This window comes from Lissotriton vulgaris, chromosome 5, assembly GCF_964263255.1.
Source record: "Lissotriton vulgaris chromosome 5, aLisVul1.2, whole genome shotgun sequence".
NCBI lineage: Eukaryota > Metazoa > Chordata > Amphibia > Caudata > Salamandridae > Lissotriton > Lissotriton vulgaris.
In genome coordinates, this window is record NC_141693.1 from 1388908781 (window position 1) to 1388932709 (window position 23929).

A 23929-nucleotide genomic window follows, 5' to 3' on the forward strand; every position below is an offset into this window, starting at 1 on the left:
TGTTAAAGGCAAGCGAAGAGTCCACTTCCACAGGCACATGTTCCGAAGTATCCAGAGAGAAAGGAAATTGAGATGGACTTTGGTGGATCCCATAGGGAGGGTGCTCAACGTGACAGGGTGAAAAGAACAGAGGAAGGGAGGGAGAGTATCACGGATAGATTCGTACTCTCTATACAAGTTTACATAAACAAAGAGAATCCACCTAGTATTGTTTGGAAGTGTTCCTCACAGTGGTGTGGAGCACTTAGTGTTTCTTAAAATACCGCTCACACACCAAAAGGACCCTTGGTGTCATGCTTCATCATAGGGGTCTTCGCACCCCTCTACGGGATGCGGCGTGCTACGACCTACGACTACGTGGGAGCACTTATAATAGACTATGTATGGTGCATGTGAGGGTATTTTATGTGAGTGAGTGGTGGGATGAGTGAAAAGTTTAAAAAGTACCTTGCTTGTAGGACTCTGAAAAAAACTTTTATTAGGTCCCCGGGCTGGTACTGTTAAAAGAAGTGAAGTGCGAGATGTTGATATTGTGATTATGTACATCACCTCATGTGTGCGTTTACATGTTTCGGAGACCAAGCTCCTTCTTCAGGACGGGGTGCACAAGTGCACCAGTACTGATACATGAGGAGAAAATTACATGAGAACAAATTACAAAAGCAAATGTTAGGTTACATGAGGCAATAGTGACAATCGTGAGCAAACAAATTACAAGAGGTAGCAAACGGTAAATTACAGGAGGAAAAAGTAGAGGTACAGTACTGCAATAAATGGCAGACACTTAAAACACAAGAACAAACGTTACGTAGGCCATGGTGGAACTTGTGCAAGTATCTAAAGCAAACAAAATGTAAGAGGTAGCAAACAGTGTGTTACAAGAGAAATGCCGGGCGGTGCTCCTCACGGTACGTCCTTGCTGCACATCTAGTTATCACAGGACGACTTCCCAACTGGTTCTCAGGACTCCAACACAGACCTCTCGGGTACTGCCTCACTGTTTTGAAACTCGCTAACAACAGACCTGAGAGCAAAACCCACTACAGCATCCTTCCAAAAACACAGAAAATCCCATCTATGTTTGTCTAAGGATACCAGCCGTTCACTGCCAAATTCTAATACTTGGTGCTCTACTCTTCTCCTCCAATGAATGCCTGTTGATTATTACTTTCAGATTCAGAAGGTGTCCTTTTCATTGTGCTTGATGATAAAAACTGGTCCCCATGTTAATCTATCCTAGGATGATGATATTGTTCACTGTATACCTAATTGTTCCATATATAACTTTTGGTGCTTTGCTATATAAAAATTGACAAATACATTACTAATTCTTTTAAGCATTAGAGTATCTATGCAAGATGACTGAAAAACACACAGTTAAAAGTTCAGTTATGGTTCTGGCTCCAATGTGTTAAACCTGTCAGGGGTAACAAGTTTTTTATGAATGCAAACCTTTCTTCCCTTTTTTTCCCTCCGCTATCCTTCTCACTCCAAATAACTGACTAATATCCACCACTGAAATGACTTTCACATTTCACCATATTAATTCACCACTAATCCTTTATGGGCTTCCAGAGTAGCGTCCTTCAACACCCCATCAGGGGTAACAAGTGCTATATAAATACAAACCTTTTTTCCTCCTATTTCCTTCTGCTATCCTTCAGAATCCAAATAACTGACTAACCTATCCACCACTTAAAATGTACTTGCATGTTTAACTATACTAATTGAACACTAATCCTCTATGGGTCCCAGAGTTGCGTGGTACCCGCCGAAAAAACACTTTGACGCCTCATCAGGGGTAGTAAGCGCTATATAAATGCAATTACAATCCCTTACCATAGATACCCTGTCGGATGCCACTCATATCCCTGCCAAAGAGATCCTTACCTTAGCGTCTCTCTTCCTCGCACTTGCTAGATTCCCTTCTACAAGAGTCATCCTCCTCTTCCAACGTCCCCTGCTGTTTGTTAGTTCTAGTGTTCATCCATGCTTGAAATGGTCCTCAAAGAGATGAATGAAATGCTTGAATAAATCCAGTCACTCGTTTTTTTGCTCACTGTGCCACCTCAGTTTTGACCCGGCCATATGCAAATCCATGTTTCACACTGATCCTCATGGGAGCAGTCCAGCCCAAACTGTCTGGGCAGTTCCTCCCTGAACCTGAATCCAAGAAACCTAGGAGGAGTCTTGGCTCAGTTAGGGCTCTTCAGCCAGGTATTGCGTGGTTCAAGTGAGCCTCGGATAATATTGTAAAGTGTAAGAAGTTGGGTTATTCGTTGAGAGCAGTGAAAGCCCCACTCATATAATAAACACAATCCTTGTCAGGGTGAGCCACAAAATGCAATAAATACATTTGTGATTATCCCACTGGTAGATTGGCATAAAAGCCATCCGGCTTAACTTTAAAGCAATGTGTAAAATAATTATGCAGCACTCCAGAAGTAATAAAGTGAAACACAATTCCAAATTAATTTACAAAATGGAGCGAATTTGAATTAATAAAATGACAAAATCCAATTAGTAGAACCTAAGATGGGCCTATGGTTCACATGACAAAGTCACAGTGAGTATTGGTCTTAAAAATGAGTAGCTTTAAGGCCGGTGCCCAGTTAACTCTCTCCCACTTTCTGTATATTGAATAGAATGTATATTCTGATGGCAGTTAGTGCATAATTTGAGACTTGCTAATTTGGGCTGGTTTTTGGACTGAAACTGGTCTGATTGGGCTTATTTTGGGCTTATATTTGAGCGGCTTTGGGCTTGGGACGGGTCTAAAAATCTGACAACACTATTCCTGAAGGTGCTGCTACTTCCTGTTTGAGCTCAGCAGAGACAGATCAGCTGAGTGGCAGCGACAGAAAGGTACCGTTGTTCCGTGCACAAGGGATGGGATTTCTCTAGGAAGTGTTATTCCTCTACGCCTTATGGACTTTCCGAGTGTCTTAGGAGAGCTAATAATACATTGGAGATTCACTGGTCAAGTCTTGGCCTGCAAGGCTAGCATGGGCACGGGGATGTAGCGCCTGTCACATGATCATGAGCATGCATGTTATTCTATAGCAGTTTCATAAACTCCAATAGTGCAAGGGCTCGGCCTGCTGAGAAACATAGGATAGGTATGTGCACATGGGGACTGTCTGTCCGGTATATTGTCTGACTTTGACCCTGTAATCGCATGGTGTTTGCGCTGCAAGTGTACCAGATTCGGGACATATGGGAAAGAATGGTGTAGAAAGAGAAAAGCACTAGCTATCTCATATGATGATCCCACTCTGTAAAAACAATCCGATCGGTTCAAGAAGCAAGATTCCATTGACTGGCTTGCGGGAGCGCATATGGTGGATATAAAGAAGCACTGGCTGTCAAACCATCCTACACTGACTGCAGTGTGATCACAAGCAATGCTCCTCTAATCCAACAGTGCAGGGGCCAGTTTTTGCCTGCAGGATAGCAACAGGAGCCGGGAGACCCTACTTGTCACGTAATACCAAGTAATGGTAGGGCATGTTAATTAGCAGCACCTACAGACGTGTAGGGAAACAGAAGAAGAATAGCACCTATATTGTCAGCTGGGATAATTTTTATCGTTCTGCCCAGGAATGTTCATATGATTTAACGTGGTTAATCAAATTCAATTATATGATGTTAGCCATAGAAGAAATATAACTTATGTGTAATAGTGCTAAGATGTAACTGCAAGAACAAAAAAGTGTTTGATAGAATTCCTGAATTAATCTTCGCCACTAGTGATTAAACTATGCCGCATTCCAGTCCATTGTATTTTTGCTCCATGTTCCACTACAGACTGGGAGAAAACCATATGCTAATCAGTCTTGGCCCTGCTCTTACAGTCCTTCCCAAAAGTTGTTGATCTTGCTGTGGCAGCATAACACAAACAAACCCAGTCTAAGAGATGTTTGCACTTGATTATTCCCTGTCTGAAGTAGCACAGTGGACAAAAAATGATTGCCACTGTCTGAGACTTTATCTAAAATAATGTTTGGTATAACTGGGCAAAGAGTACACAGCTCCAAAAAAAACTAAAATAGATAAAAACCTTCCACTACCCATCATTTTTAGGTCTAGCCTGGGCAGTGTATGCTCTGCAAGGTATCTTGTATTGGAGTATGGACTTGAAGCCCTGCCCATATTTGTCATTGGCACGTGTCATTTTTCTTTATAAGTTCTGGCTTCTGATTGGTTAATAGGCCTGTTAGTCCCTCCTTTGTACTGCCTTGTCTTCATTTGTAACCTTCCGTAAAGACTGGTCCTTTTGCTTCAGTTTAGTCTGTAAGCACTATTTTCTTTAATCAGTTTCTCCGACTGTAGGCACAACATGCTTTCCTGCAACATTCAGCGCACCATGCGTGCTTTCACAGGGTGCTTTTACAAAAAAAGGATGTGTTTGTCAACTTGATAAACAAATGCTTTTTCTTAGTAAAAGCGCCCCGTACAGCACTTTCACTTTAATAGCGGCCACAGACCTTTCTTTAGACACTGCTCTTCTGAAGAAAGAGGCGTGGCCTCTATTAACGTGAAAGTGCAGCATGCAGCACTTGTAAACAACAAGCAATTGCAATGCAATAGGTCTCGCATTTTAGAAACCTTGACCTATTGGTATTGTAAACGAAAATGCCTTTCATTATTGCAGGTTATTTTAAACACATAAAAGGCATTGTCATTTACAATGCCAATAGCTCAAAATCTCACAATTGCGAGACTTATTGCATTGCAAATGCTTGTTCTAATCTGGCGTGGTATCCTTTTGTGGTGCGTTTTCACTGTGTTACTGTTTGATGTGATGCACAAATACTTTACACATTGACTCTGAATTAAGCTTGACTTTTCTGTGTCAAGCTACCAGAGGGTTGAGAACAGATTTATTTAGGGTCAGCTTGTGCATCACCCTGACAAGGATTGTCGTTACTGCAACACCACAGCTCACATCCCAATCACCAGTAACCCCATATCTTACATTGGTGGCCAGCGGTGAAAATTTGGAATTGTGCTTGTCCAGTGCCGTAAATAATTTTGTATTACACTTCCACTCTACATAAATTATTTAAGACCAATTCAAGTTTTTTTAAATTTCTAATAGATTGGCTTTTTTTTGTTTTTCCGAATCTACCCTCATTTCCACTACACTGCCTAAAACCTGACCTGCAGTAATGAAGTTTGACAGGCTAACTTGGAAAGTTACACTGTGGCTGAGCTTAAACAGTTCCGCAAGGAAAGGGGACTACAAATGAAGGAGGGCACCAAAAAGCTGGAGCTGAATAAAGCTTTGCCGGTCTGCACAGAGGAACACCAGTTGGCGACAGTCACTGAGAAGCAGGATGACGAGGATGGTATAGATGAGCAAAATCAGGATTTGGATATCAGCACTAAAATGCAGCTTTATGTGGAAGGGAAAATCATCTCCCGAATTGGAACTCCCTGCCAGAGCAGGAAGCACAGAGGAGTTGGCATAGAGGAAGGCAGAGAGGGAGACCAGGCTAGAAATGGCCAAGCTTAGAATGGAGGAGAAGCTGGCCTTGGAGCAGAAAAGATTGACCTATGAAAGGAGCCTCAGAGAGCTAGATCTTAAAGCTAGACACGCAGAGTCCAGCAGCATTGGTGACAGCATTTTCTCAGTGTCTGAAGAAGACAGGAAGGTCCATATACCCAAAGATCATGCGCCCAACTGTTAGACATTTGATTACTGGTTAACTGGGGTGTAAGCCCTGGTCAAGCAGCAACCACAACCCTAGTTACGTAAGGCACATGCAAACCCCAAATTAGCTTGTCTCAATCACCTGATAGCTTGGAAGAGAGAAGTCAGACTCCACTTAGAGGATATGTGTAAAGTATTTGTGGAACCCTTCAAACAGTAAAACAATGAAAGCACCACTCAAAAATACCCACACCATATTAGAAAAAATGAAGTTTAATTTAATGAATAAAACAAGACCAAAACAACAAAAATCCAATTAGTAGAACTGGAGTTATGGATTTGCAAAGAATAAACTGTAAAATATTGCCTAAAAGCATTAAGTGCCTACCGTGGTTATTTGGTCGTGCCAGACTGGGACAAAGTCACAAGTTCAGGCCAACTGCAATGGAACATGGGTCAAGTACAAAGTACCATACTTAAATCCTGGTTGCAGAACATTGCGGGGATCAGCGTCAAAGATGCGCTGTGCATATGGCCGGGATGCCCGCCACCCCCTCTCAACACAATCCCCATGGATGGGAGAAGTCGGACACAAGTTTGAACTTTTGGAAGGCGGGAGGGAGTCACCCTCCCGGCCGTATTTATTAAAATATGAAACAAAATTTAAAACATTAAATAAAAGTTTCAGAATTATGTACAATTTTACATTTATTACATTTCGATGCAGACATGATCTTTGGCTAACCTTAACAGATCTCTAATACAAAGGTTTCCTAGCCGAGTCTAACATCCTGCAAATGCAAACATTCTAAATTAAAATTGTACATCCTAGCATTAAGGGCCAATGGCAAGGTCTTAACCGGTGTCAGATCCCTACTACCAAAAACTCTCGCCCTCACCGTGTGAGTGGCGCATGCGCAGAGGACTCTACCCTCGTTGCCAACTGTAACTTCCCTTGTCGTGGTGGGGGCCCCCTTTCCACTCGACGCCATCTTAAAGGTCGTCCGAGTTCCCGTGTGAGGTATCTGTAGGAAGGACAGCGTGGACTCCCCCCCATCCCCACACTCTCTATCCGCTGTCGCGGATATCCGGCCCCTGGGAAATTAGTAGGGGGGGCATCTAGCCGCCCCCCCCCCCCTGGGAGGGGCCTATGGCCGTCTCCCCCTAGGCAACCCATCCTTAGTGGGTGCCGCCTCCCCGTGGGAGGGGCCAATGGCCGCCTCCCCTCGGGCGCTCCAATCTGTCGTGGGTGGCGCCCCCCTCTAGGGACCTTGAAATTACTGCTCACCGATCATGACCTTACCGCCCGACCAAAATAAATACGACAGTTGTTTACCTACTAAAGGAAAAAATTCTGACATTTCTTTGATGCTTCATCGACTGCTCACTCCTACCAAGAAAACATTATCCTACAGGCAGAAGTCACATCCTTATCGAAACATTCCATTACTGTTCTACAAAGGAAAAAAGGCCTACTCAGCAAACTTTATTTAAACAAACATTGCCTTAAGGGGCTGGTGGGTGGGTTAAAATTGCTGCTTGTTCCGTCGAGGGCTCACGTGCAATGAGTGGGTGCAGCCTTCAGAGCACAGGAACAAGAGGACGCTTCTTCGGATTCCCGCTCTATTTATTCTTCTGCGGAAGGGGCGTGTACCCTCCTCCGGTACGCCTACTGGGCATGGTCTTCGGTGTAGGTGTCTAGGACAACCCCTCTTGGGCGGGAAAAGGCGCGCCCCGGCTACGCCGCTTCGGGAATACCAGCCGAGACACGCCCCCCGCCCCAAAATGGTTTCCCGGGAGGATCGAGGCACCCAACCATACGTTCGGGGGGACTGAATGGTCGCCCCTTTCCATATGGCCGGGAGGCCCGCCACCCCCTCTCAACACAATCCCCAAGGATGGGAGAAGTCGGACACAAGTTTGAACTTTTGGAAGGCGGGAGGGAGTCACCCTCCCGGCCGTATTTATTAAAATATGAAACAAAATTTAAAACATTAAATAAAAGTTTCAGAATTATGTACAATTTTACATTTATTACATTTCGATGCAGACATGATATTTGGCTAACCTTAACAGATCTCTAATACAAAGGTTTCCTAGCCGAGTCTAACATCCTGCAAATGCAAACATTCTAAATTAAAATTGTACATCCTAGCATTAAGGGCCAACGGCAAGGTCTTAACCGGTGTCAGATCCCTACTACCAAAAACTCTCGCCCTCACCGTGTGAGTGGTGCATGCGCAGAGGACTCTACCCTCGTTGCCAACTGTAACTTCCCTTGTCGTGGTGGGGGCCCCCTTTCCACTCGACGCCATCTTAAAGGTCGTCCGAGTTCCCGTGTGAGGTATCTGTAGGAAGGACAGCGTGGACTCCCCCCATCCCCACACTCTCTATCCGCCGTCGCGGATATCCGGCCCCCGGGAAATTAGTAGGAGGGGCATCTAGCCACCTCCCCCCCTGGGAGGGGCCTATGGCCGTCTCCCCCTAGGCGACCCATCCTTAGTGGGTGCCGCCTCCCCGTGGGAGGGGCCAATGGCCGCCTCCCCTCGGGCGCTCCCATCCATTGTGGGTGGCGCCCCCCTCTAGGGACCTTGAAATTACTGCTCACCGATCATAACCTTACCGCCACAGGCCGGATAGTTGACCAACTATCCGGCCCCCCCAACTCCTCCTAAAGGTCATGCTTCCTCAAACCCCTTAGCCATGCTGCGAAGTCTCCTATGAGTAAGTCAATCCCCTCCCTGGACAGGTGAACCCCATCAAACAGATACATGAGATCACCCCGAATACACCCGTGAGGAATGCTATGCAACTGCGAAGAGCGAAACAATTTACCAATTTTATTGTTAACCCTTTTCACCGAATGGTTCAGTGCTGACACCGAAAGGCCCCCCCGCCATACCTTCCTGGGAATCATGTGGGACCAGGCAATCGTGCACCACGGGATTCTTTTAGCCAACCAGCTAACAGCGGACAAAATGTGTTCAAACAACACTCGTTTACCCAGTGTCACCAAGTCATTGCCCCCCAGGTGTACTATGACTACAGATGGCGGTGACCTTTTCCGCCCTAGGAGACCCTCAAAAAATGATTCAAATTGGTCAAAACAGAGCCCGCCCTTCCCATGGAAGGCCACTCTGTACCCGTATTCCCCAGCTGCGTGAGTCGCGTCACCTGCTTTGAATACGTCCCCGGCGCGCCTCACATATGAGTGGCCCACGACCCATACCACTCTCTCTCCAGTCGGTGATCCTTGACCGCTGGTCTCCTGGTGCTGGGTCGACTGCAAATTCCGCCCAGCGTGACAGGCTCGCGAAACTGTAATCCAAACAAAAGACAAGAAGCGTGAGTGCATGTCAATTGATCATTACAACATGTGCAATCGCACATACCTTTTGAAGCAATTCGAGGACCATCGTCCCAACTGTTTCACTTCCTCCGCACTCTGACCCACGGCTGTAGCCTCAGTAGCAGCCCCTATCCTAAAGGAGTGGGTCCCAAAATCGCACGGGTCCATGCCCGCAGCAGCGATTGTCAGTGCTAGCACCCTCTGGAATTGAAATCTCGTCAGTGGGGTGCCATCCTTGTGCCTCAGCAAACTCCCCCCCCCATGTAGCCGCCCTTAGTGCCAAGTATTCCTCTATACACTTTATTGGGCACGTGGGGGACCCTCGCGCGTGCTGCACGACAACACTATTCCCAAAAGCCCCCTGGTCAGTCTTGGACCTGGCTATCGAGACCACCATCGAATCACCCCTAATTTAGACGTGATCCCTGCAGAAGCCTCCCCCAACGTCCTTATTCCTTGCGACCAGTTCGCTCACCCGCATAGCCCCATGGAATGCTAATGCGAAAGCTGCCCGGAACAGAACTGCTTCGAAATGGGAGGTGCATGTCTCGTCTAGTTTTGCTCCAAGCAAAGCCAACCTGTGTAAGCCAATAGGGCGTCTCACATCTTGCTTGCGACCCTCGAGGTGCTGCCAGCCGCGAAGGGCCTTCTTAACCAAAAAGGAATCCGTTGGGTCTCTTATGCCATGCACCTGCGCCATGAATGAAATGGCCGCCCTATGCCTACTGGCCGTTGCCACTGATCGGCCTTCTCTGTGCAGCGCTACTAGGAACCCTAGGAAGGATTCCTCCTGCCCCCAGCTCTGACTCCCTGTTGGACCCAAAAATGTGCAATAGGAACGAAACGCTCCTTCGTATGCCTTCCTTGTCCTGGGGGCTAAGCTTGCTGCCACAAGGTCTTGTTGTCCGGGGCACCGATTAGCCATAGTGCCTCGGGGAATGGTGCCGCCACTAGGTCCGCTGTAGGCAGATAACCCCTGAACGCCTGCATATGTGAACGAGAGAGTGCATCAGCTGCATGATTCAGTACGCCTGGCACATGTTTCGCCCTAAACTGTACATTCAGTCTCATGCAAAGCAGCACAACTTTCTTCAACAATCTCAAGATCCATTTGCAGCGTGCTGCCTGATGGTTAATGCATTCGACCACAGTCATATTATCAGACCAAAACACCACTGCGCGGTCCCTGAAGTTGTCAGGCCATGCCATCAGAGCAACCCAAATGGGGAATAATTCCAAGAACCCAATGTTACCTGTGAGACCACTGGAGTGCCACCAGGCCGGCCATGTTTGTGCCGACCATCGATTACCTAAGATGGCGCCAAATCCCACGCTCCCCGCCGAGTCAGTCCACAGACCTAGTTCATCTGACGACACTGGCGGCTTGTTCCACACGACTCGACCGTTGAAGTCCGCCAGAAATGCCACCCAAATGCGCATATCCTGGCGAACCTCTGCCGACAGTCTCGTACGGTGGTGCCCCTCTTTGAGACCGACCATAGCTTGTGCAATAGAGCGTGAGAAGGGGCGGGCCATAGGTATTACCCTCAAAGCAAAGTTAAGCTGACCCACTGTTTGCTGTAACTGGTGCAGGGTCACTTTCTCTTTACCCAGGCATTGCATCAAGGAAGCCCTAAACTTGGCCACCTTTTCCATCGGTAAACGGAAACATCCCTCCACAGAATCAAGCTCAATTCCCAGAAACTCCAGTGAAGTAGATGGTCCAACCGTCTTACCTGGTGCCAGTGGGACTCCAAACTCCCTCATGAGGATGCAGAAGTCGTGCAGTGCCTGCACACATCTCATATCGCCGGCTGCTCCCAAGAACAGGAAGTCATCGAGATAGTGCATAACATGCCTATGCCCTGTGGCCTCGGTGAATGCCCACTCTAAAAAACAACTGAACATTTCAAAATAGGCACAAGAAATGGAACAACCCATAGGCATGCATTTATCCATGTAATAACTTCCTTGAAATGCAAAACCTAGCAAGCGCTGATCCTGTGGGTGTACCGGGAGCAACCGGAACGCCGATTCGATATCTGATTTCGCCATCAGCGCCCCGGGGCCCAGGCAATTCAACATGGCCACGGCCTCATCAAACGATGCGTACCGTACTGAACAGACTTCTGGGTCAATGGCCTCGTTCACCGAGGAACCCCTTGGAGCAGACAGGTTATGAATAAGTCTAAACTCCCCTGGGTCTTTCTTCGGGACAACCCCTAACGGGGAACAGATGAATTCCGCCACCGGCGTGTGATGGAAAGGCCCTGCCACTCGCCCCAAGCTGACTTCTTTTGCTATCTTCTTCTCTGCCACGCTTGGGTTGTGCTGCACCGATAACTGGTTTTTACAGAAGGAGTCCCCCCGAAAATCCCCCGCCGGGATGTGGAAGCCATGTAAGCCATGTAAGAATTCGTTCCTCAACACCCCAGCGGATACATGATCAGGGTATCTGTTTAACCAAGGAGTCATAGCCATGAGATCAACGGGTGTAGGCAATCGGTCACAACGTTCTACCTCACTCCTGCTTAGAGCCTCCTTTTCCTCCCGTCCCGCTATTTTTCGATTTACACGAACTCTCCGGGTGTGAGGAGTTCCCACAGCCCACACATACATGCTTGAACCTACATGTTCCCTGCGGTCTGTTACAGTTGCCTCGATTAAAGCCCCAGCAGGGTTTGCCGCCATTCCCGCCGGTCTTAGGCTGGTAATCCCCACTGGCGCCCGCTCGAAAGGGCACCGCGGGCTTTTGGCGGACGACTCCTGACCCGCTCCCGCCTGGCGAGGACGTACCTGCCGCCCCTGGCAGGAGCTGTTTGTGCCATGACACCGAATCCAGGCAATCCCAAGTCAAAGTAGCATCATATTCTTTGGCTTTCCTGAATTTCATGTCATAACATTTCCATTCCTCCCCCCCGTACATAGAATAAAAATCCATAATACGATTTTGATAGCAAGTCAACTCAGTTATCACCTCGGGTTTACGTTCCCCCATAACTGCAGTAAATATAGAGAAGGCCTTAACCCAATTCGTCACTGTCTCATCCACCCTGAACTCCGCCATCTTGGCGCGCCAGATGCTCGGGTGCCACAAATCCTTCTGGGTTTTAGCATATTCCATCTCGCGATGGTCAGTTAATAAGGAAAACATGTTCACATATTTGTCCCCACATATTAACTCTTTCGTGGCCAAATGTGCTGTGCCACCTTTTCCCGCCTCGAGGGTAATGAACCCTCCCCCGCTATTGGCAATGCAAGCTTACCCGGTTCAGCCGTTGTTCCCGCCGTTTTCTCGTGACCAACTGCAGTTCCTACCGGTGCTACCTGTGGGGAAACAAGAGGAACATTCGCCTTCGCGACATCTCTCGACTGCCGCAATTGCTTGATAAGTAGTCTGGCCTCCTCGGCCGGATCTCCAGGGGCCACTGACCCCCCTGCTGTCTTCTTGAGCCATGCTGCCAACTGGGTAGCCAATTCGGGAGGCATATCCTCATCGTTATCAGGAGTATTTACAACCGGGATCGGCTGCCCCATATCAGGATTTGGTACCGGGTTATCTACCGGCATGAGGGGGGCGACTGGGGGTACCTCTGGGACCGGGACCTCCCCCGAAACTGCCCTCTTCTTGACCCGTTTCCCTCTACCCTCAGGGACGACTCCCGGCAAGGCCGGGCCTATTACCTTCTTAGGGTGACCCGGGTTGCTCAGTGCAGCCAGCTGTTTTTTGACCTCCGTCAAACCTCTACCGATCGATTGGACTTGTCCGGGTTTTCGGTCCATGCAAAGCCATCCGGTTCGATACAGGCGTAGCACCTTGTCCGTCTCGGAACTCTTTCCCGCTTTCTTGCCAGCCATGATGTCGAGTATTCCGCTCCTAGCTGATCGACGAGGTTCCGGACTCTTCGAACTCCACGTAACTGAAAGAGAAACAACAAGATTACAAGTTCTCAAAATTGCTGCTTGTTCCGTCGAGGGCTCACGTGCAACGAGTGGGTGCAGCCTTCAGAGCACAGGAACAAGAGGACGCATCTTCGGATTCCCGCTCTATTTATTCTTCTGCGGGAGGGCGTGTACCCTCCTCCGGTACGCCTACTGGGCGTGGTCTTCGGTGTAGGTGTCTAGGACAACCCCTCTTGGGCGGGAAAAGGCGCGCCCCGGCTACGCCGCTTCGGGCATACCAGCCGAGACACGCCCCCTGCCCCAAAATGGTTTCCCGGGAGGATCGAGGCACCCAACCATACGTTCAGGGGGACCGAATGGTCGCCCCTTTCCAGTTAAAGCGATGCATTAGTTCCAACATATGCAGTGAGTGTGCGATTTGAGCTCCTGTTGCATTATCATCAAGGATCTGAGAAGTCCAGCGTTAGAGATTCAACCTGCAGCTTGCAATGCTTGGTTTACAAGGAACAGCAAGGCTGGGAAGCAGAGTCCAACGTCATTGTAGACGCTGCCATCGGAGAGGGATGTGAGGACCTGGGTTAGGGATGTGCCACGCCATTGGAGCAATGCATCGGCTCAGAGGAGTATGGAGGCGACGCTGGTCTTTGCGGCAAGCCCAATTTACACAGCATTGATGATGCATTGGTTCTGCTCAGAGATGCGCCACCCAGGAGAGCAGATGCATCAGTTCCACTGGCAAGCACCTTAGGACAACTTCCAAGGGTCCAGGATTGGGGACGCACTGCTTGGCAGAGTAGACTCACAGATGGCAGGGTCCAGTGCAAGGTAATTGGAAGCCTTTTATGTCCCTGAGGCTTCATATCAGGAGGCCAGCCACCTGGCCATTTGAGTCACTCTGGGTTTAAGAAAAGTAGGTCTAGCGCTTCTCACCCAGGCAAGGGGTCAGCAGGCAGCCAGAAGGGCAGCATTTCCCTTAGAGCAGCAGTCCCTCTTCCTGTCAGAGTATATGCAGGTCCAGAAGTGTACTGCCGTGGTGGTGTCTGAGATCCTTCTTTTATAAACAGTTGGGCCTTTGAATTGGGGAGAAACTTCTAGAAGCATGCCTTTGAAGTGCACAAATGCCCTGCTTTTCCTGCCCTGGTCCAGACTAACTGTGGGGGTATTTAGATAGTTATGTGGATACAGGACACAGCCTATTCAGGTTTAAATAAGGCTTGGTGCAGCTCCTCCCTCCCATACAGCCCATTCAGTAACACCTAAGCACCCATTGTCAAGTCAAATTTACTTTATTCGAGGTTAACTCATAAAAGCATATACAATCTTCAATAAAACCATTAAAAAACATTTGTGTTAAAAGTAGGACTTAAAACAGATAAAATACATCAATTTCATTGCGAGATAAGAATTTACAGATAAAATGCAGACACTCGTGCTGTACATCATTTACAAAGTGTAAGAAATAGCTAACTCAAAAGAAACAATCAACTGCCTAAAAACTTCTGTCTAATAGTCCATGACCAACCAAGATATTTGGCGGTGGCTATTACTATAGGCAGTAAAGTGCTAGTGCGTATAATTCTTAAAGCTACCACACTACTAGTCGTACCTAAATTCTTGCACATTGGGGTAAGCCAGATGCGTCTTGGCTCTGCATAGATCGTACAAGCAAATAAAAAATGACCAATTGTTTCGTTTTGTGCTCCACAAGAGGGGCAATTGGTAATTGATGGACCACCCCACCTGCCTGTCAGAGATCTAAGGGGAAGGGCACCCGCTCTGGTTTGGAAGTACAACTTCCTATCCCTCGGACTAGTTATGGCGTCCCAGTAGAGTTCTAGGCTGGGATTGGGCTTTGCTTCTACGAATCTTCCAGCCATAGTCTCTAAACTAGTATTTCTCCAGTTTTGAGAGGCCACCTTTTCCCAATAGATTTCTTTGAAGACTTTCTTTGGTGGGAATAAAGCTACCTCTGGGTTTTCCCATAGCATGTAAAGACCAAGATCGCCCAGCATTTTTCTGAGTTCATTCAGCCATCCAACTTTGTGGAACACATCTGCTTTAATAATGTCCAGAAAACCCTCAGCATAGTGTGAAAGTTCAGGTGTAGTCCAGAGTCTACGCCAGTACAAGATTGGACACAGCCTGGCCAATTCAACAACAGCCTTCCAGCCCAGATTATGCCTAAGCGGCAGCATGGGTGTGCTCTTAGGGAGGCCAGTAATGAGCCGCAAAAACGTATTTTCCAAAATTTGTAAAGGCTGAAGCTTCTCAAAGCCCCACAGCTCAGCACCGTAAAGCGCTGATCCGAGGGCTTTGTCCTCATACACCTGGAGTGCTGGTTTTATTGGTTTTGTCAGGGATTTTCTATGCTCAGAGCCAAGGGCGCCAGCTAATTGTTTGTGCCTCATTACTGCAATATCTATGTGTTGGGACCATCTTAGATCATTTGATACATGAATTCCCAGGTACGTGAAGGCATTAACTAGCTCTAAATGGCGACCATTCATGTGTGTTGCTGTCTAAGATGAATACACAAAGCCCATCTGCCAACTACACCCAATCATGTGATCAGAAACAGGTGCATGTACCAAATGACTAAGGCAACCAAATGCCAACTTTCCAAAAGTGGCATTTTCAGAATTGCAATTTAAAATCTGAATTCAACATGAGTTAGGATTTAAAATTTGGATTCCAGAGACATCAAACTTGAAGTTGCTATCTCTTCTCAATTATAAGTTACTCTTATAAAGTTTAATAAGGCAACTCCAATGCTATCCTGTGACAGAGATATGCCTTGCAGAACTGTAAAGTGAATTTAAGAGTTTTTCACCCCCAGGACATGCAAAACTTAAAAGTACACATCCAACTTTTTGAGTACACTGCATCTTGCCCTTGGGGCTGTCTAGGGCCCACCCTAGCGGGTGACATATGTATTAAAAAGGAAAGTTTTGTCCTGGCAAAAGGTTTACTTTGCCAGGTCAACATGGAAGCTTAAAAGTGCATATACAGACTCTGTAGTGACAGTTCGCAATAATGTTTAAATGGTTATGTAAGTGGGTTGTACAATTAGAGCTGCAGACCCACTAGTAGCATTTCATTTACACGCCCTGGGCACATGTAGTGCACTGTGATATGGTCCAATAAGCAAGTTAAATATGCTAGTTGGGTATGAGCCATTGTTAACAGGTTTTAGGGAAAGAGCACAAACACTTTTGCACTGGTCAGCAGTGGTAAAGTGTGCAGAGTCCTAAGGCCAATGAAAATGGATTCAGCAAAAATGGGAGGAGCAATGCAAAACATTTTAGGATGACCCTCCAGAAGGGGCCATTTCCAACACCAACTATGTGCTAGGGGATGAGATAGACAAGGGGCTTGCCACATATGAGGTAGCTCTAAAGGTACACAAGGTTCCAGAGAAGCACTGGGGTGGAAGCTTGTAGAACCATATGCCTCCTGTGGGTAGGAACACACTGCTTGCACTGGTAGTGGAGGACCAAACCAGACACGTGTCCCCATGAAAAACATCCTTGTTACTAAGCTTGGACTCACCCCAGTGGAGTACCACATCTGGTTCAGGGATAGTCAAAAGTAGCAGAATCAGTCTTGAGTGGACTTCTTGGATTATGTCAACAAGGCACTGAGTGGTTGGGTATGGGGCTACAATGGTGATGATTTTGCTGTGTTGTTTAATCTGATACTAGGAGAGCACAAATTCAGTTTATATTTTATAGAGCTGTGCCAGCACCTAATGGACAGCAAGGTACTGACCTCTTGACGTTTGCTGAGGCAGACCTCTGGGTCAGGACCAGAGTGACCAAGAATATGCCTGGGGGTGATCCCAAGATGGGTGGTTCAGGTAAAGATGACCCAGGCAAGTCCAGAGTAAGGTGGGGGAAAGGGTTCCTGAGCCTCTTCTGAGAAATGGGGTGGTTCTAGTGAGCAGTGACCCAGGGCGCCCCATTTCCAAGCCATACTGCTTGGAGTGCTCCCAGTTAGGAAACAAGCAGGGATACTCTGTTTCCCCTAAGAAACAACGCACTGCTCAGACCTCAAACAGGGGTGGCCAATATGACCTTAGGGGTAAGTAATCCCCATGTACAAGTCATAGACCATGCCATGATCTCCCTTAGTTGGAAGATTAACTCAGAGAGTGAGATTGTTATCCTTGAGGGTGGAATTCATCACTTCTACCCTGTGAAAGTGAATGGGTCCCCTGTCACTGCTCTGACGGACAATGGGGCTATCCAGACCTTGATAGTGAAAAGGCTAGTGTCTCCAGAGCAGTAAAGCAGCCTGGTGTGTAGGGTGATCCAAGTCCATGGAAAGAACTTTCTCCCCTCTATGAACCTGGTATCCCTGGATTGAAGTGGGGAGGGGACACAGAGGAGGGTCATAGTTAGTCCTCAGATGCCCATAGATGACATTCTGGGGAATGAGTTGCCCTCTGTGTCAGGAGAACTGAGAAGGCTGGCCAGCCAGGGCATCCTGCCAGTTTATTTTTCTGGGGAAACTGCTCCCAAGCTTAGAGCACGGGAGTCCAGATGTAGGGGCAATAGGAGGGGAGACTCTGAGTAGGCAGTCTCAGGATGCAACCCCTATTGATGGAAGGTACAGTGGATGAAGAGTGGCTAGCACCTCGAGTGTTGCGCTCCCCGTCCTGAAAAACCTCAGACATCAGTAGACCATAAGGATCTCCATGCCAGACAAAGACTATAATTAAGGTCTACCCAATTTCCCTGGTTGTAGCTCCACCAATTTGTGAATGGCATTGGGAATGGCTAATGACACTGAACTGTGTCAGTGGCCTCTGCTGGCTGCTGTCCTTATGGGTCAAATTGTTCTTTGAGTTGGGGACAAAAGTCTTATTCAAGGAGTGGAATAGGCCATTTCATTTTGTTGGCCATGGTAGTGCTGTCTGCCTGCTGGGATGCACCAGTGAACAAATTAAGGTTAGGTGCTTCACAGGTGGAGTCCACAAGTGAGAAGAAGGGTTCTCCATGGATCGGTTCAGTGGAAGGAGGGCATAGACTGATGGATCCAACTGGGTTCAGAGAGGCATAGACCTGACTAGTGCCCTGCATAACAGTGCCTTCTTCAATGTTCTATCACCTATGATGGGGAACCCATCAAGTTACTGACAATTCTACCCTTGCCTTTACCTTGAAGAGGGTTGTGGTGGACTTAGCCCTTTCTGTAGGGTCCTCCCCAAACCTTTGCCCTCACTTCTCTTATTTCTGCTGAATTGCTTTTTGTTGACCATAGGACTCTGCACACGTTACCACGGCTAACCAGTGCTAAAGTGACTGTGCTCTCACCTTAAAGCATGGTAGAATAGGGATATACCCAACTGGCATATTTAATTTACATCAGAGTGTCAGAAAAAGTGATGCTCCAGTTGCACAGGGGCCTTGTAAATATGTCCCTACATGTAGAGAAGAACTCCTACATTCATGTTTCACTACTTCGAGGCCTACTTCTCCAATGGGATAATATTGAAGTTGCCTTATTACATTTATTAAGCTGTAATTTCCAAATGGGAGTAGTTACCTAGTTCGTGTTTGGCATCTTTAGAATTGTAATCAAAAATCCTAACTTATGGTGAAGTCAGATTTTAAATTATGATTATGATTATGCCACTTTTAGAAAGTTTATATGAAAGACAATTGTTCAAGGGTGATCCAATTAGGTCCAAAAGGAAACAAAGCGTTATTTTAAGGGATTAAATCAATAGGGAGCGAAGTAGGTATGGCAGCATGTGTAATTTAAATGTATTTAAATATACATTCAGGTGCTCACATAAGTGACGAGGTGTGTAACGTGACTGAGTGAAAGTGACAAGTACATGAAATATCACATGGACAACAAGAAGAAATCCACACGGAATATATACAATGAGGGGATTTTCATTGGAGAGTCGACTTCATTTCGATCTTTAGTGAGTTAAGATCATCATTAGGACAGGGTGAGCAATCTGAAATTAGAGAAAGGTATGCTTAGATTGGCATTGTGACCTACTGGATATTTAGTTAGTACAGTGTTTCTGTGCTCCCAGTGTCAGAGTAATACCAGTGGACATGCATACTGTATTAGGGCTATTGAACGCTAAATGCTATTTAGTCCCAGGTGAAATCAGGGAGGGGTGCAATTGTGGCATGCGGGCATCATCCTCTTGTAATGCACCATTAGGTGCTGCCTGGCGCAATTCAACTTACTATTTCAATCAAGGACTGGTGAGTACATTAGGGGGAGAGAGTTCTTCTAAATTGGTTTCAGGGATAGTGGTTCACTCGAGTTCCAAGGTATCTGGGATGTGCACGGGGAAAGTGATGTTTAGGTCAACTTAGCTATTACTGGAAACTCCTGTTTGTGATTAAAAGTGTAATTTATTCTCTTACTTAGTAGTTACTTGGCAAGAGGGATCCTTCACATTTAAAATACTGGTGTTACGGGTGCTTGTGTGCGCCAAGGTGGAGTAAAAGATTTATTAGCGTCTTCTTAGTTAAAGCTGAAAAACTCTCAAGGGTAATACTCAATCTCTTACTTTGTAAATACTTGGCAAGGAGATTCTTCATAATTTAGGTACAGGTGCTCCAGGTAATAATTCTAGAATAAAGTAAGGGTTAATTAGCCGATGGTTACAATCTCACTTGGTCAGAGTTGAATGCAAGTTAGAGCGTGTGCCCGGGGTCATTAGTCTAAATAAGGCATGCATGGTATATTCATTGGGTTATTGGGAGACTACCAATATGTTTTGTGAAGCGAGTATGCATCAGGTTAGACCAAGATTAGTCGTGCAAGCAAAACCATAAAGGAATTTGCTGAGAATACATTAGAAACCATACAGAATAGGTAAATTAATTACCGGTTCAATAGTCGGGTGGCGCCTCGGGTGAGATCTGTGAAGAAAACCGGTGGGGCTTAGTGGGAGGGACCCGAGGATCTCAATCTACATTAATACATGTTCAAAGGTGGGGAGCCGGGATATGGAAAGGGCACTTACTGAATTCTCTTACTTCACGGCAGCAAGGGCCTTCCTGGTCCTCGCGTGGTAACTTCTATTGCTGTTACTGCGTTGGGAAAGTGAAAGGGGTGGCCGCGTAGATAACTATTCCCGGGGCGGGGGCGAGTCAATCTTTGCGCACGCGCTGCGGGGCTTAACGCGTCACTAACTCTAAATTATGTGCTAGCCTGCGTGCATGCGCTCTATGTCCCGGATAGTCAATGCGGGTTGCTGTAAATGCCAGAGCGTGCCTTGCAAAATAGGGAGAGTCACAATGTGCTTATTCGCTCTGTTTTAGGCGTGGGTACTAATGATTCTACTAATAAACTGTGGGCATCAGCATGTTTCATGGACCAGTCATTTCACAAAGTCCAGAGTCTTAGCAGACAAGGAAAACATATCAAAAAGATACATTTTGATCTCATAGATGCATTCACAGTGATTTCAAGAACCAACAGGCTTTGCAAACATAATCCTCAAATCAATTGGAATAAACAAAGAACTGAACATTTTTCCACCCCAAATTTGTATTTATTTATTAAACTGCTATCTCATTGCTCAACCATTCATGTAAGCATTTGGCAAAGGGCCACACTGGCTGGACACACAAAATGACTGCCTGCCATTGCCTCATTGTCAACAACGAGTTATTGAGCCTTCCGAACCCCTGTATGATTGATGCAACAATCACCAGGAGGTGCGTTTCAACTACTGAAACAAGCTTGCATTCAGAGCCTTTTTTGCCCCACCAGCCGGTATGAGATGACATGGATGGATGAGGTCCCAGAGTTATGGTGTCCAACAATGGTGCAGTGACTAAGTGGTGAGCCCTGACGAATCTGCCAGAAGTTGTGAAGGCAGTGAAACATTAGAAGGTATAAAGGTGTCTTCTAGCCAATATTTCTAGGTGAGGTAGTTTGCTCTGGGTTAAATGAGTCAGAAACCGTCCTCACGCTGTAGCTGTTACCTTCTAATGTGTAAGGGAACCTTTTAAAATTATCGAGGATCCCTTTTCTCTTCTTTTCAAACCTGTGGCTTCTGGAAGTAATTGACTTGACAGGCTTCCGTACGGCAATTCTCAGCCTTCGCGGTATAAAAGCATTCTATCTGCTCGGGACACCTGCTGGCTCCCATAAGGGCATGTTACCACTAAACGCTAAGCACTTACCCTACATCAGCGCTAGGCAATCAAGTCTCTGATCCGTGCGATTATATGAACAAGGGTACTCATGATATGAAATCCATGTCCTGAGGATGTCTCTCACATGAAAGAATAGAGACCGAAACGTCAACTGTGCTTTTTCTACCATTGAATGCTTATTTAATTCTGTGTTAGGTAGAAAAGCTTTAGCAATTGATGTAGTAAGGACTGTGTAAACTAATGTATTTTCCCTTCTGCGTCATTGTTTTTCATCTTGTACCCAACATTTTAACTTGATTTGACAAAAGATTAAATATCCTTTTTTAAATATACACCCGTCTTTCAATCCCTTTCTGCTCTCTTTTTTCTGTTCACCAATAAGTGACAGTCTAGAATATTCATAAATCTTGGTTGTTGCATAACCAGCACTAGTGGGCTCAAACCACTAAGCCCACCTGATTACTTTTCTTAAGTGATTTTAAAACTTTTGCTTTACTAAAATCCCTTGAAGGTATCTTTACCCTATCATATTTTTTGCCCAAACCCTCAAGGGTATACTGGGCTGCTCACTGTTAACTCTCACATGGCCATAACAGCAACAACAAACAAGAGGCCTGGAAAACAAAGAACACATGCAGGCCTAGGGTGGACACCGTCTACACAAACTGGCCCCTGGCAGCATGGCAAACTGATTCTTGAACAGCAAAGGCAAAAAATCGACATTTTACTCCAAAGTTATCCATGGTCTAAATCATGTTTTAATTCTACAGACACCACAGAAACGGTTGTTTCATGCACCCATGAATAGTACAGGGCCTCCTGGTTGGAAGTCTCATTGGCAAACTAGGCCACATAGTGAATAATTTAAATCAATCAATATTGCAAACTTACTAAAAAACATGGAGAAGAAAAAAGGAAATGTACTGAACTGTTACAAAAGAAGATAAATGTCATGAACAAAAAAACTAAGCCCCTACTAAAACTGCAGGCCACCCACCACAATAACTTTAAAAAATGGAATAAAAGTACAAACAAATCCAGGTGCATACCCCCAGGCAACTAACCAACACTCTTGTTCACCAGTTTTTCAACTTACTTGCAATATTTCAAAAACAATGTCCTTAAATCCAATGGTATATATGGAGCAGACAAAGAGAGTGATCCTTCCAGCTCCAAATCCCAATAGAATGTGAGCAGGAGAGGGACAGAGCACTTGGAGGAGCCTGCCTGACAGGAACAGGTAGTTGGGGCACTTCCTAATGGTTGAAAACAAAAGTTTAAAAAAAATGGCTTCTCCCTAAAAAAAACATACTTCCAACGGCCAGTTTGAGAAGAAAATCCCCTCCAAATGCCTCTGAGCTGCATTTTCAAGCAGAAAAGCTGCTCGACCACTCCATTTGCGATCGGCTCTAAGTAAGCTAGATTGGTGCCGTAGAGGTCGAAAGCCCTACAAGTGAGAGTGAAGTCTTGCGGCAGTTCTCTAGTGGTCTGAGAAGTCTCGCGCAGGCTCGCTAGTGGCCTGGGAGTCTTGGCACTCGCGGTTGAGCGCCAATAGAAGACTTGAGTTTACCACTCGGAGTTTGTGAAAAGTACATATTAACGCTCGCTACTAGTCATGAAATCTGTGTCACACACTGAATAATTAGAGTACATAGTGAGTAAAATCATTTATCACCATTTTTACATGAATGATCCTCAAAAGTTGTTATTCACTTGAACTCGTTGGAATTACACACAAAATTTCAAGAGCTTGATTAGCAGTACCAAGGTTATCCTATGGGTAGCCACATCCAGGCAGCGACTGAATTAGGCTCTTAGGTTCATCTATTGCCCCTTCACCTTCACAATGGCAAGTAGCAATTTAGGAGTACCTCATTGTGCCACAAGTACAGGTGGTGGATGGTTGGTCCTTGTACATACACATTTCAGTACGCAGCAAGGTATTTACATTTAAGTTTAACCATTTGATGTAAATGGAGCTGCTCTTCTCAGAGCAGGAAGTTATTGAAAGATAACAATCAGTAATGTCACTGTATGCAATCCCGGCCTTTGCGATTTGGGAAGTAAATGATTTCCCACTCCCAGCATTCCACCTATATGCTGTTTGATTAGATTATCGTTGTGCACATTTCTGGAATTCTCTTTCTGGTTGCTGACCCACACAATATCTCATTTAAATGCATATTTAAAGAATAGGGGTAGCAAAATAAACGCTTAAGACCATTTAGTTGTATGTTCTGAGTAAACACAGGCGCATTTTGAAACGAAGTTAGTAGGAACAAAGCACCTGCAAAGCATTCTTGGTGTGCAGCAGGAGCCAATGTTACCTCTTTAAGATGTCGGAGCTTCCTTTCTGTATCAACATCCAGCCACATTTTCCACCGAAAAATGTCCCCCAAACCCTAGCTGCACCACCAGTAGCAGGAGTTCCAGATTGATTTAGGAGGACAGAAAAGGTAAACCGACGTAGGAGTGGCCACTTCTTTCCTCTCACAGTCGGACGCACATGTCTACTTATCTCTGCTCTATAGAACCAACCAAAGAGAGAAGCTGTCCAAACCGACAGATGCACACAGCTGTCATATTATTACCCATTTCGTTGGTAAGGAACTTGAAGCAGAAATCTGTCACACGAGTCGAGAATCGGACTCAGCAGCCTACAGATGCCCGAAAGCTACTTCCTGACATGTTTGGTATATGTTTTCATTGTTGAAGTGAGAAAGGGAATCCTACAAGAAAAGGATAGCACGCAAGGGTCTTTGCAGCAGTATGACAGACAAACTTTTCATGAAAAAATGTGGGATTGCTCATATAAAAATCCTCTCCGCATGTAAGGTATGGTGAATTATACGATATTTCATCCCAAGCAAGGGAGCAATA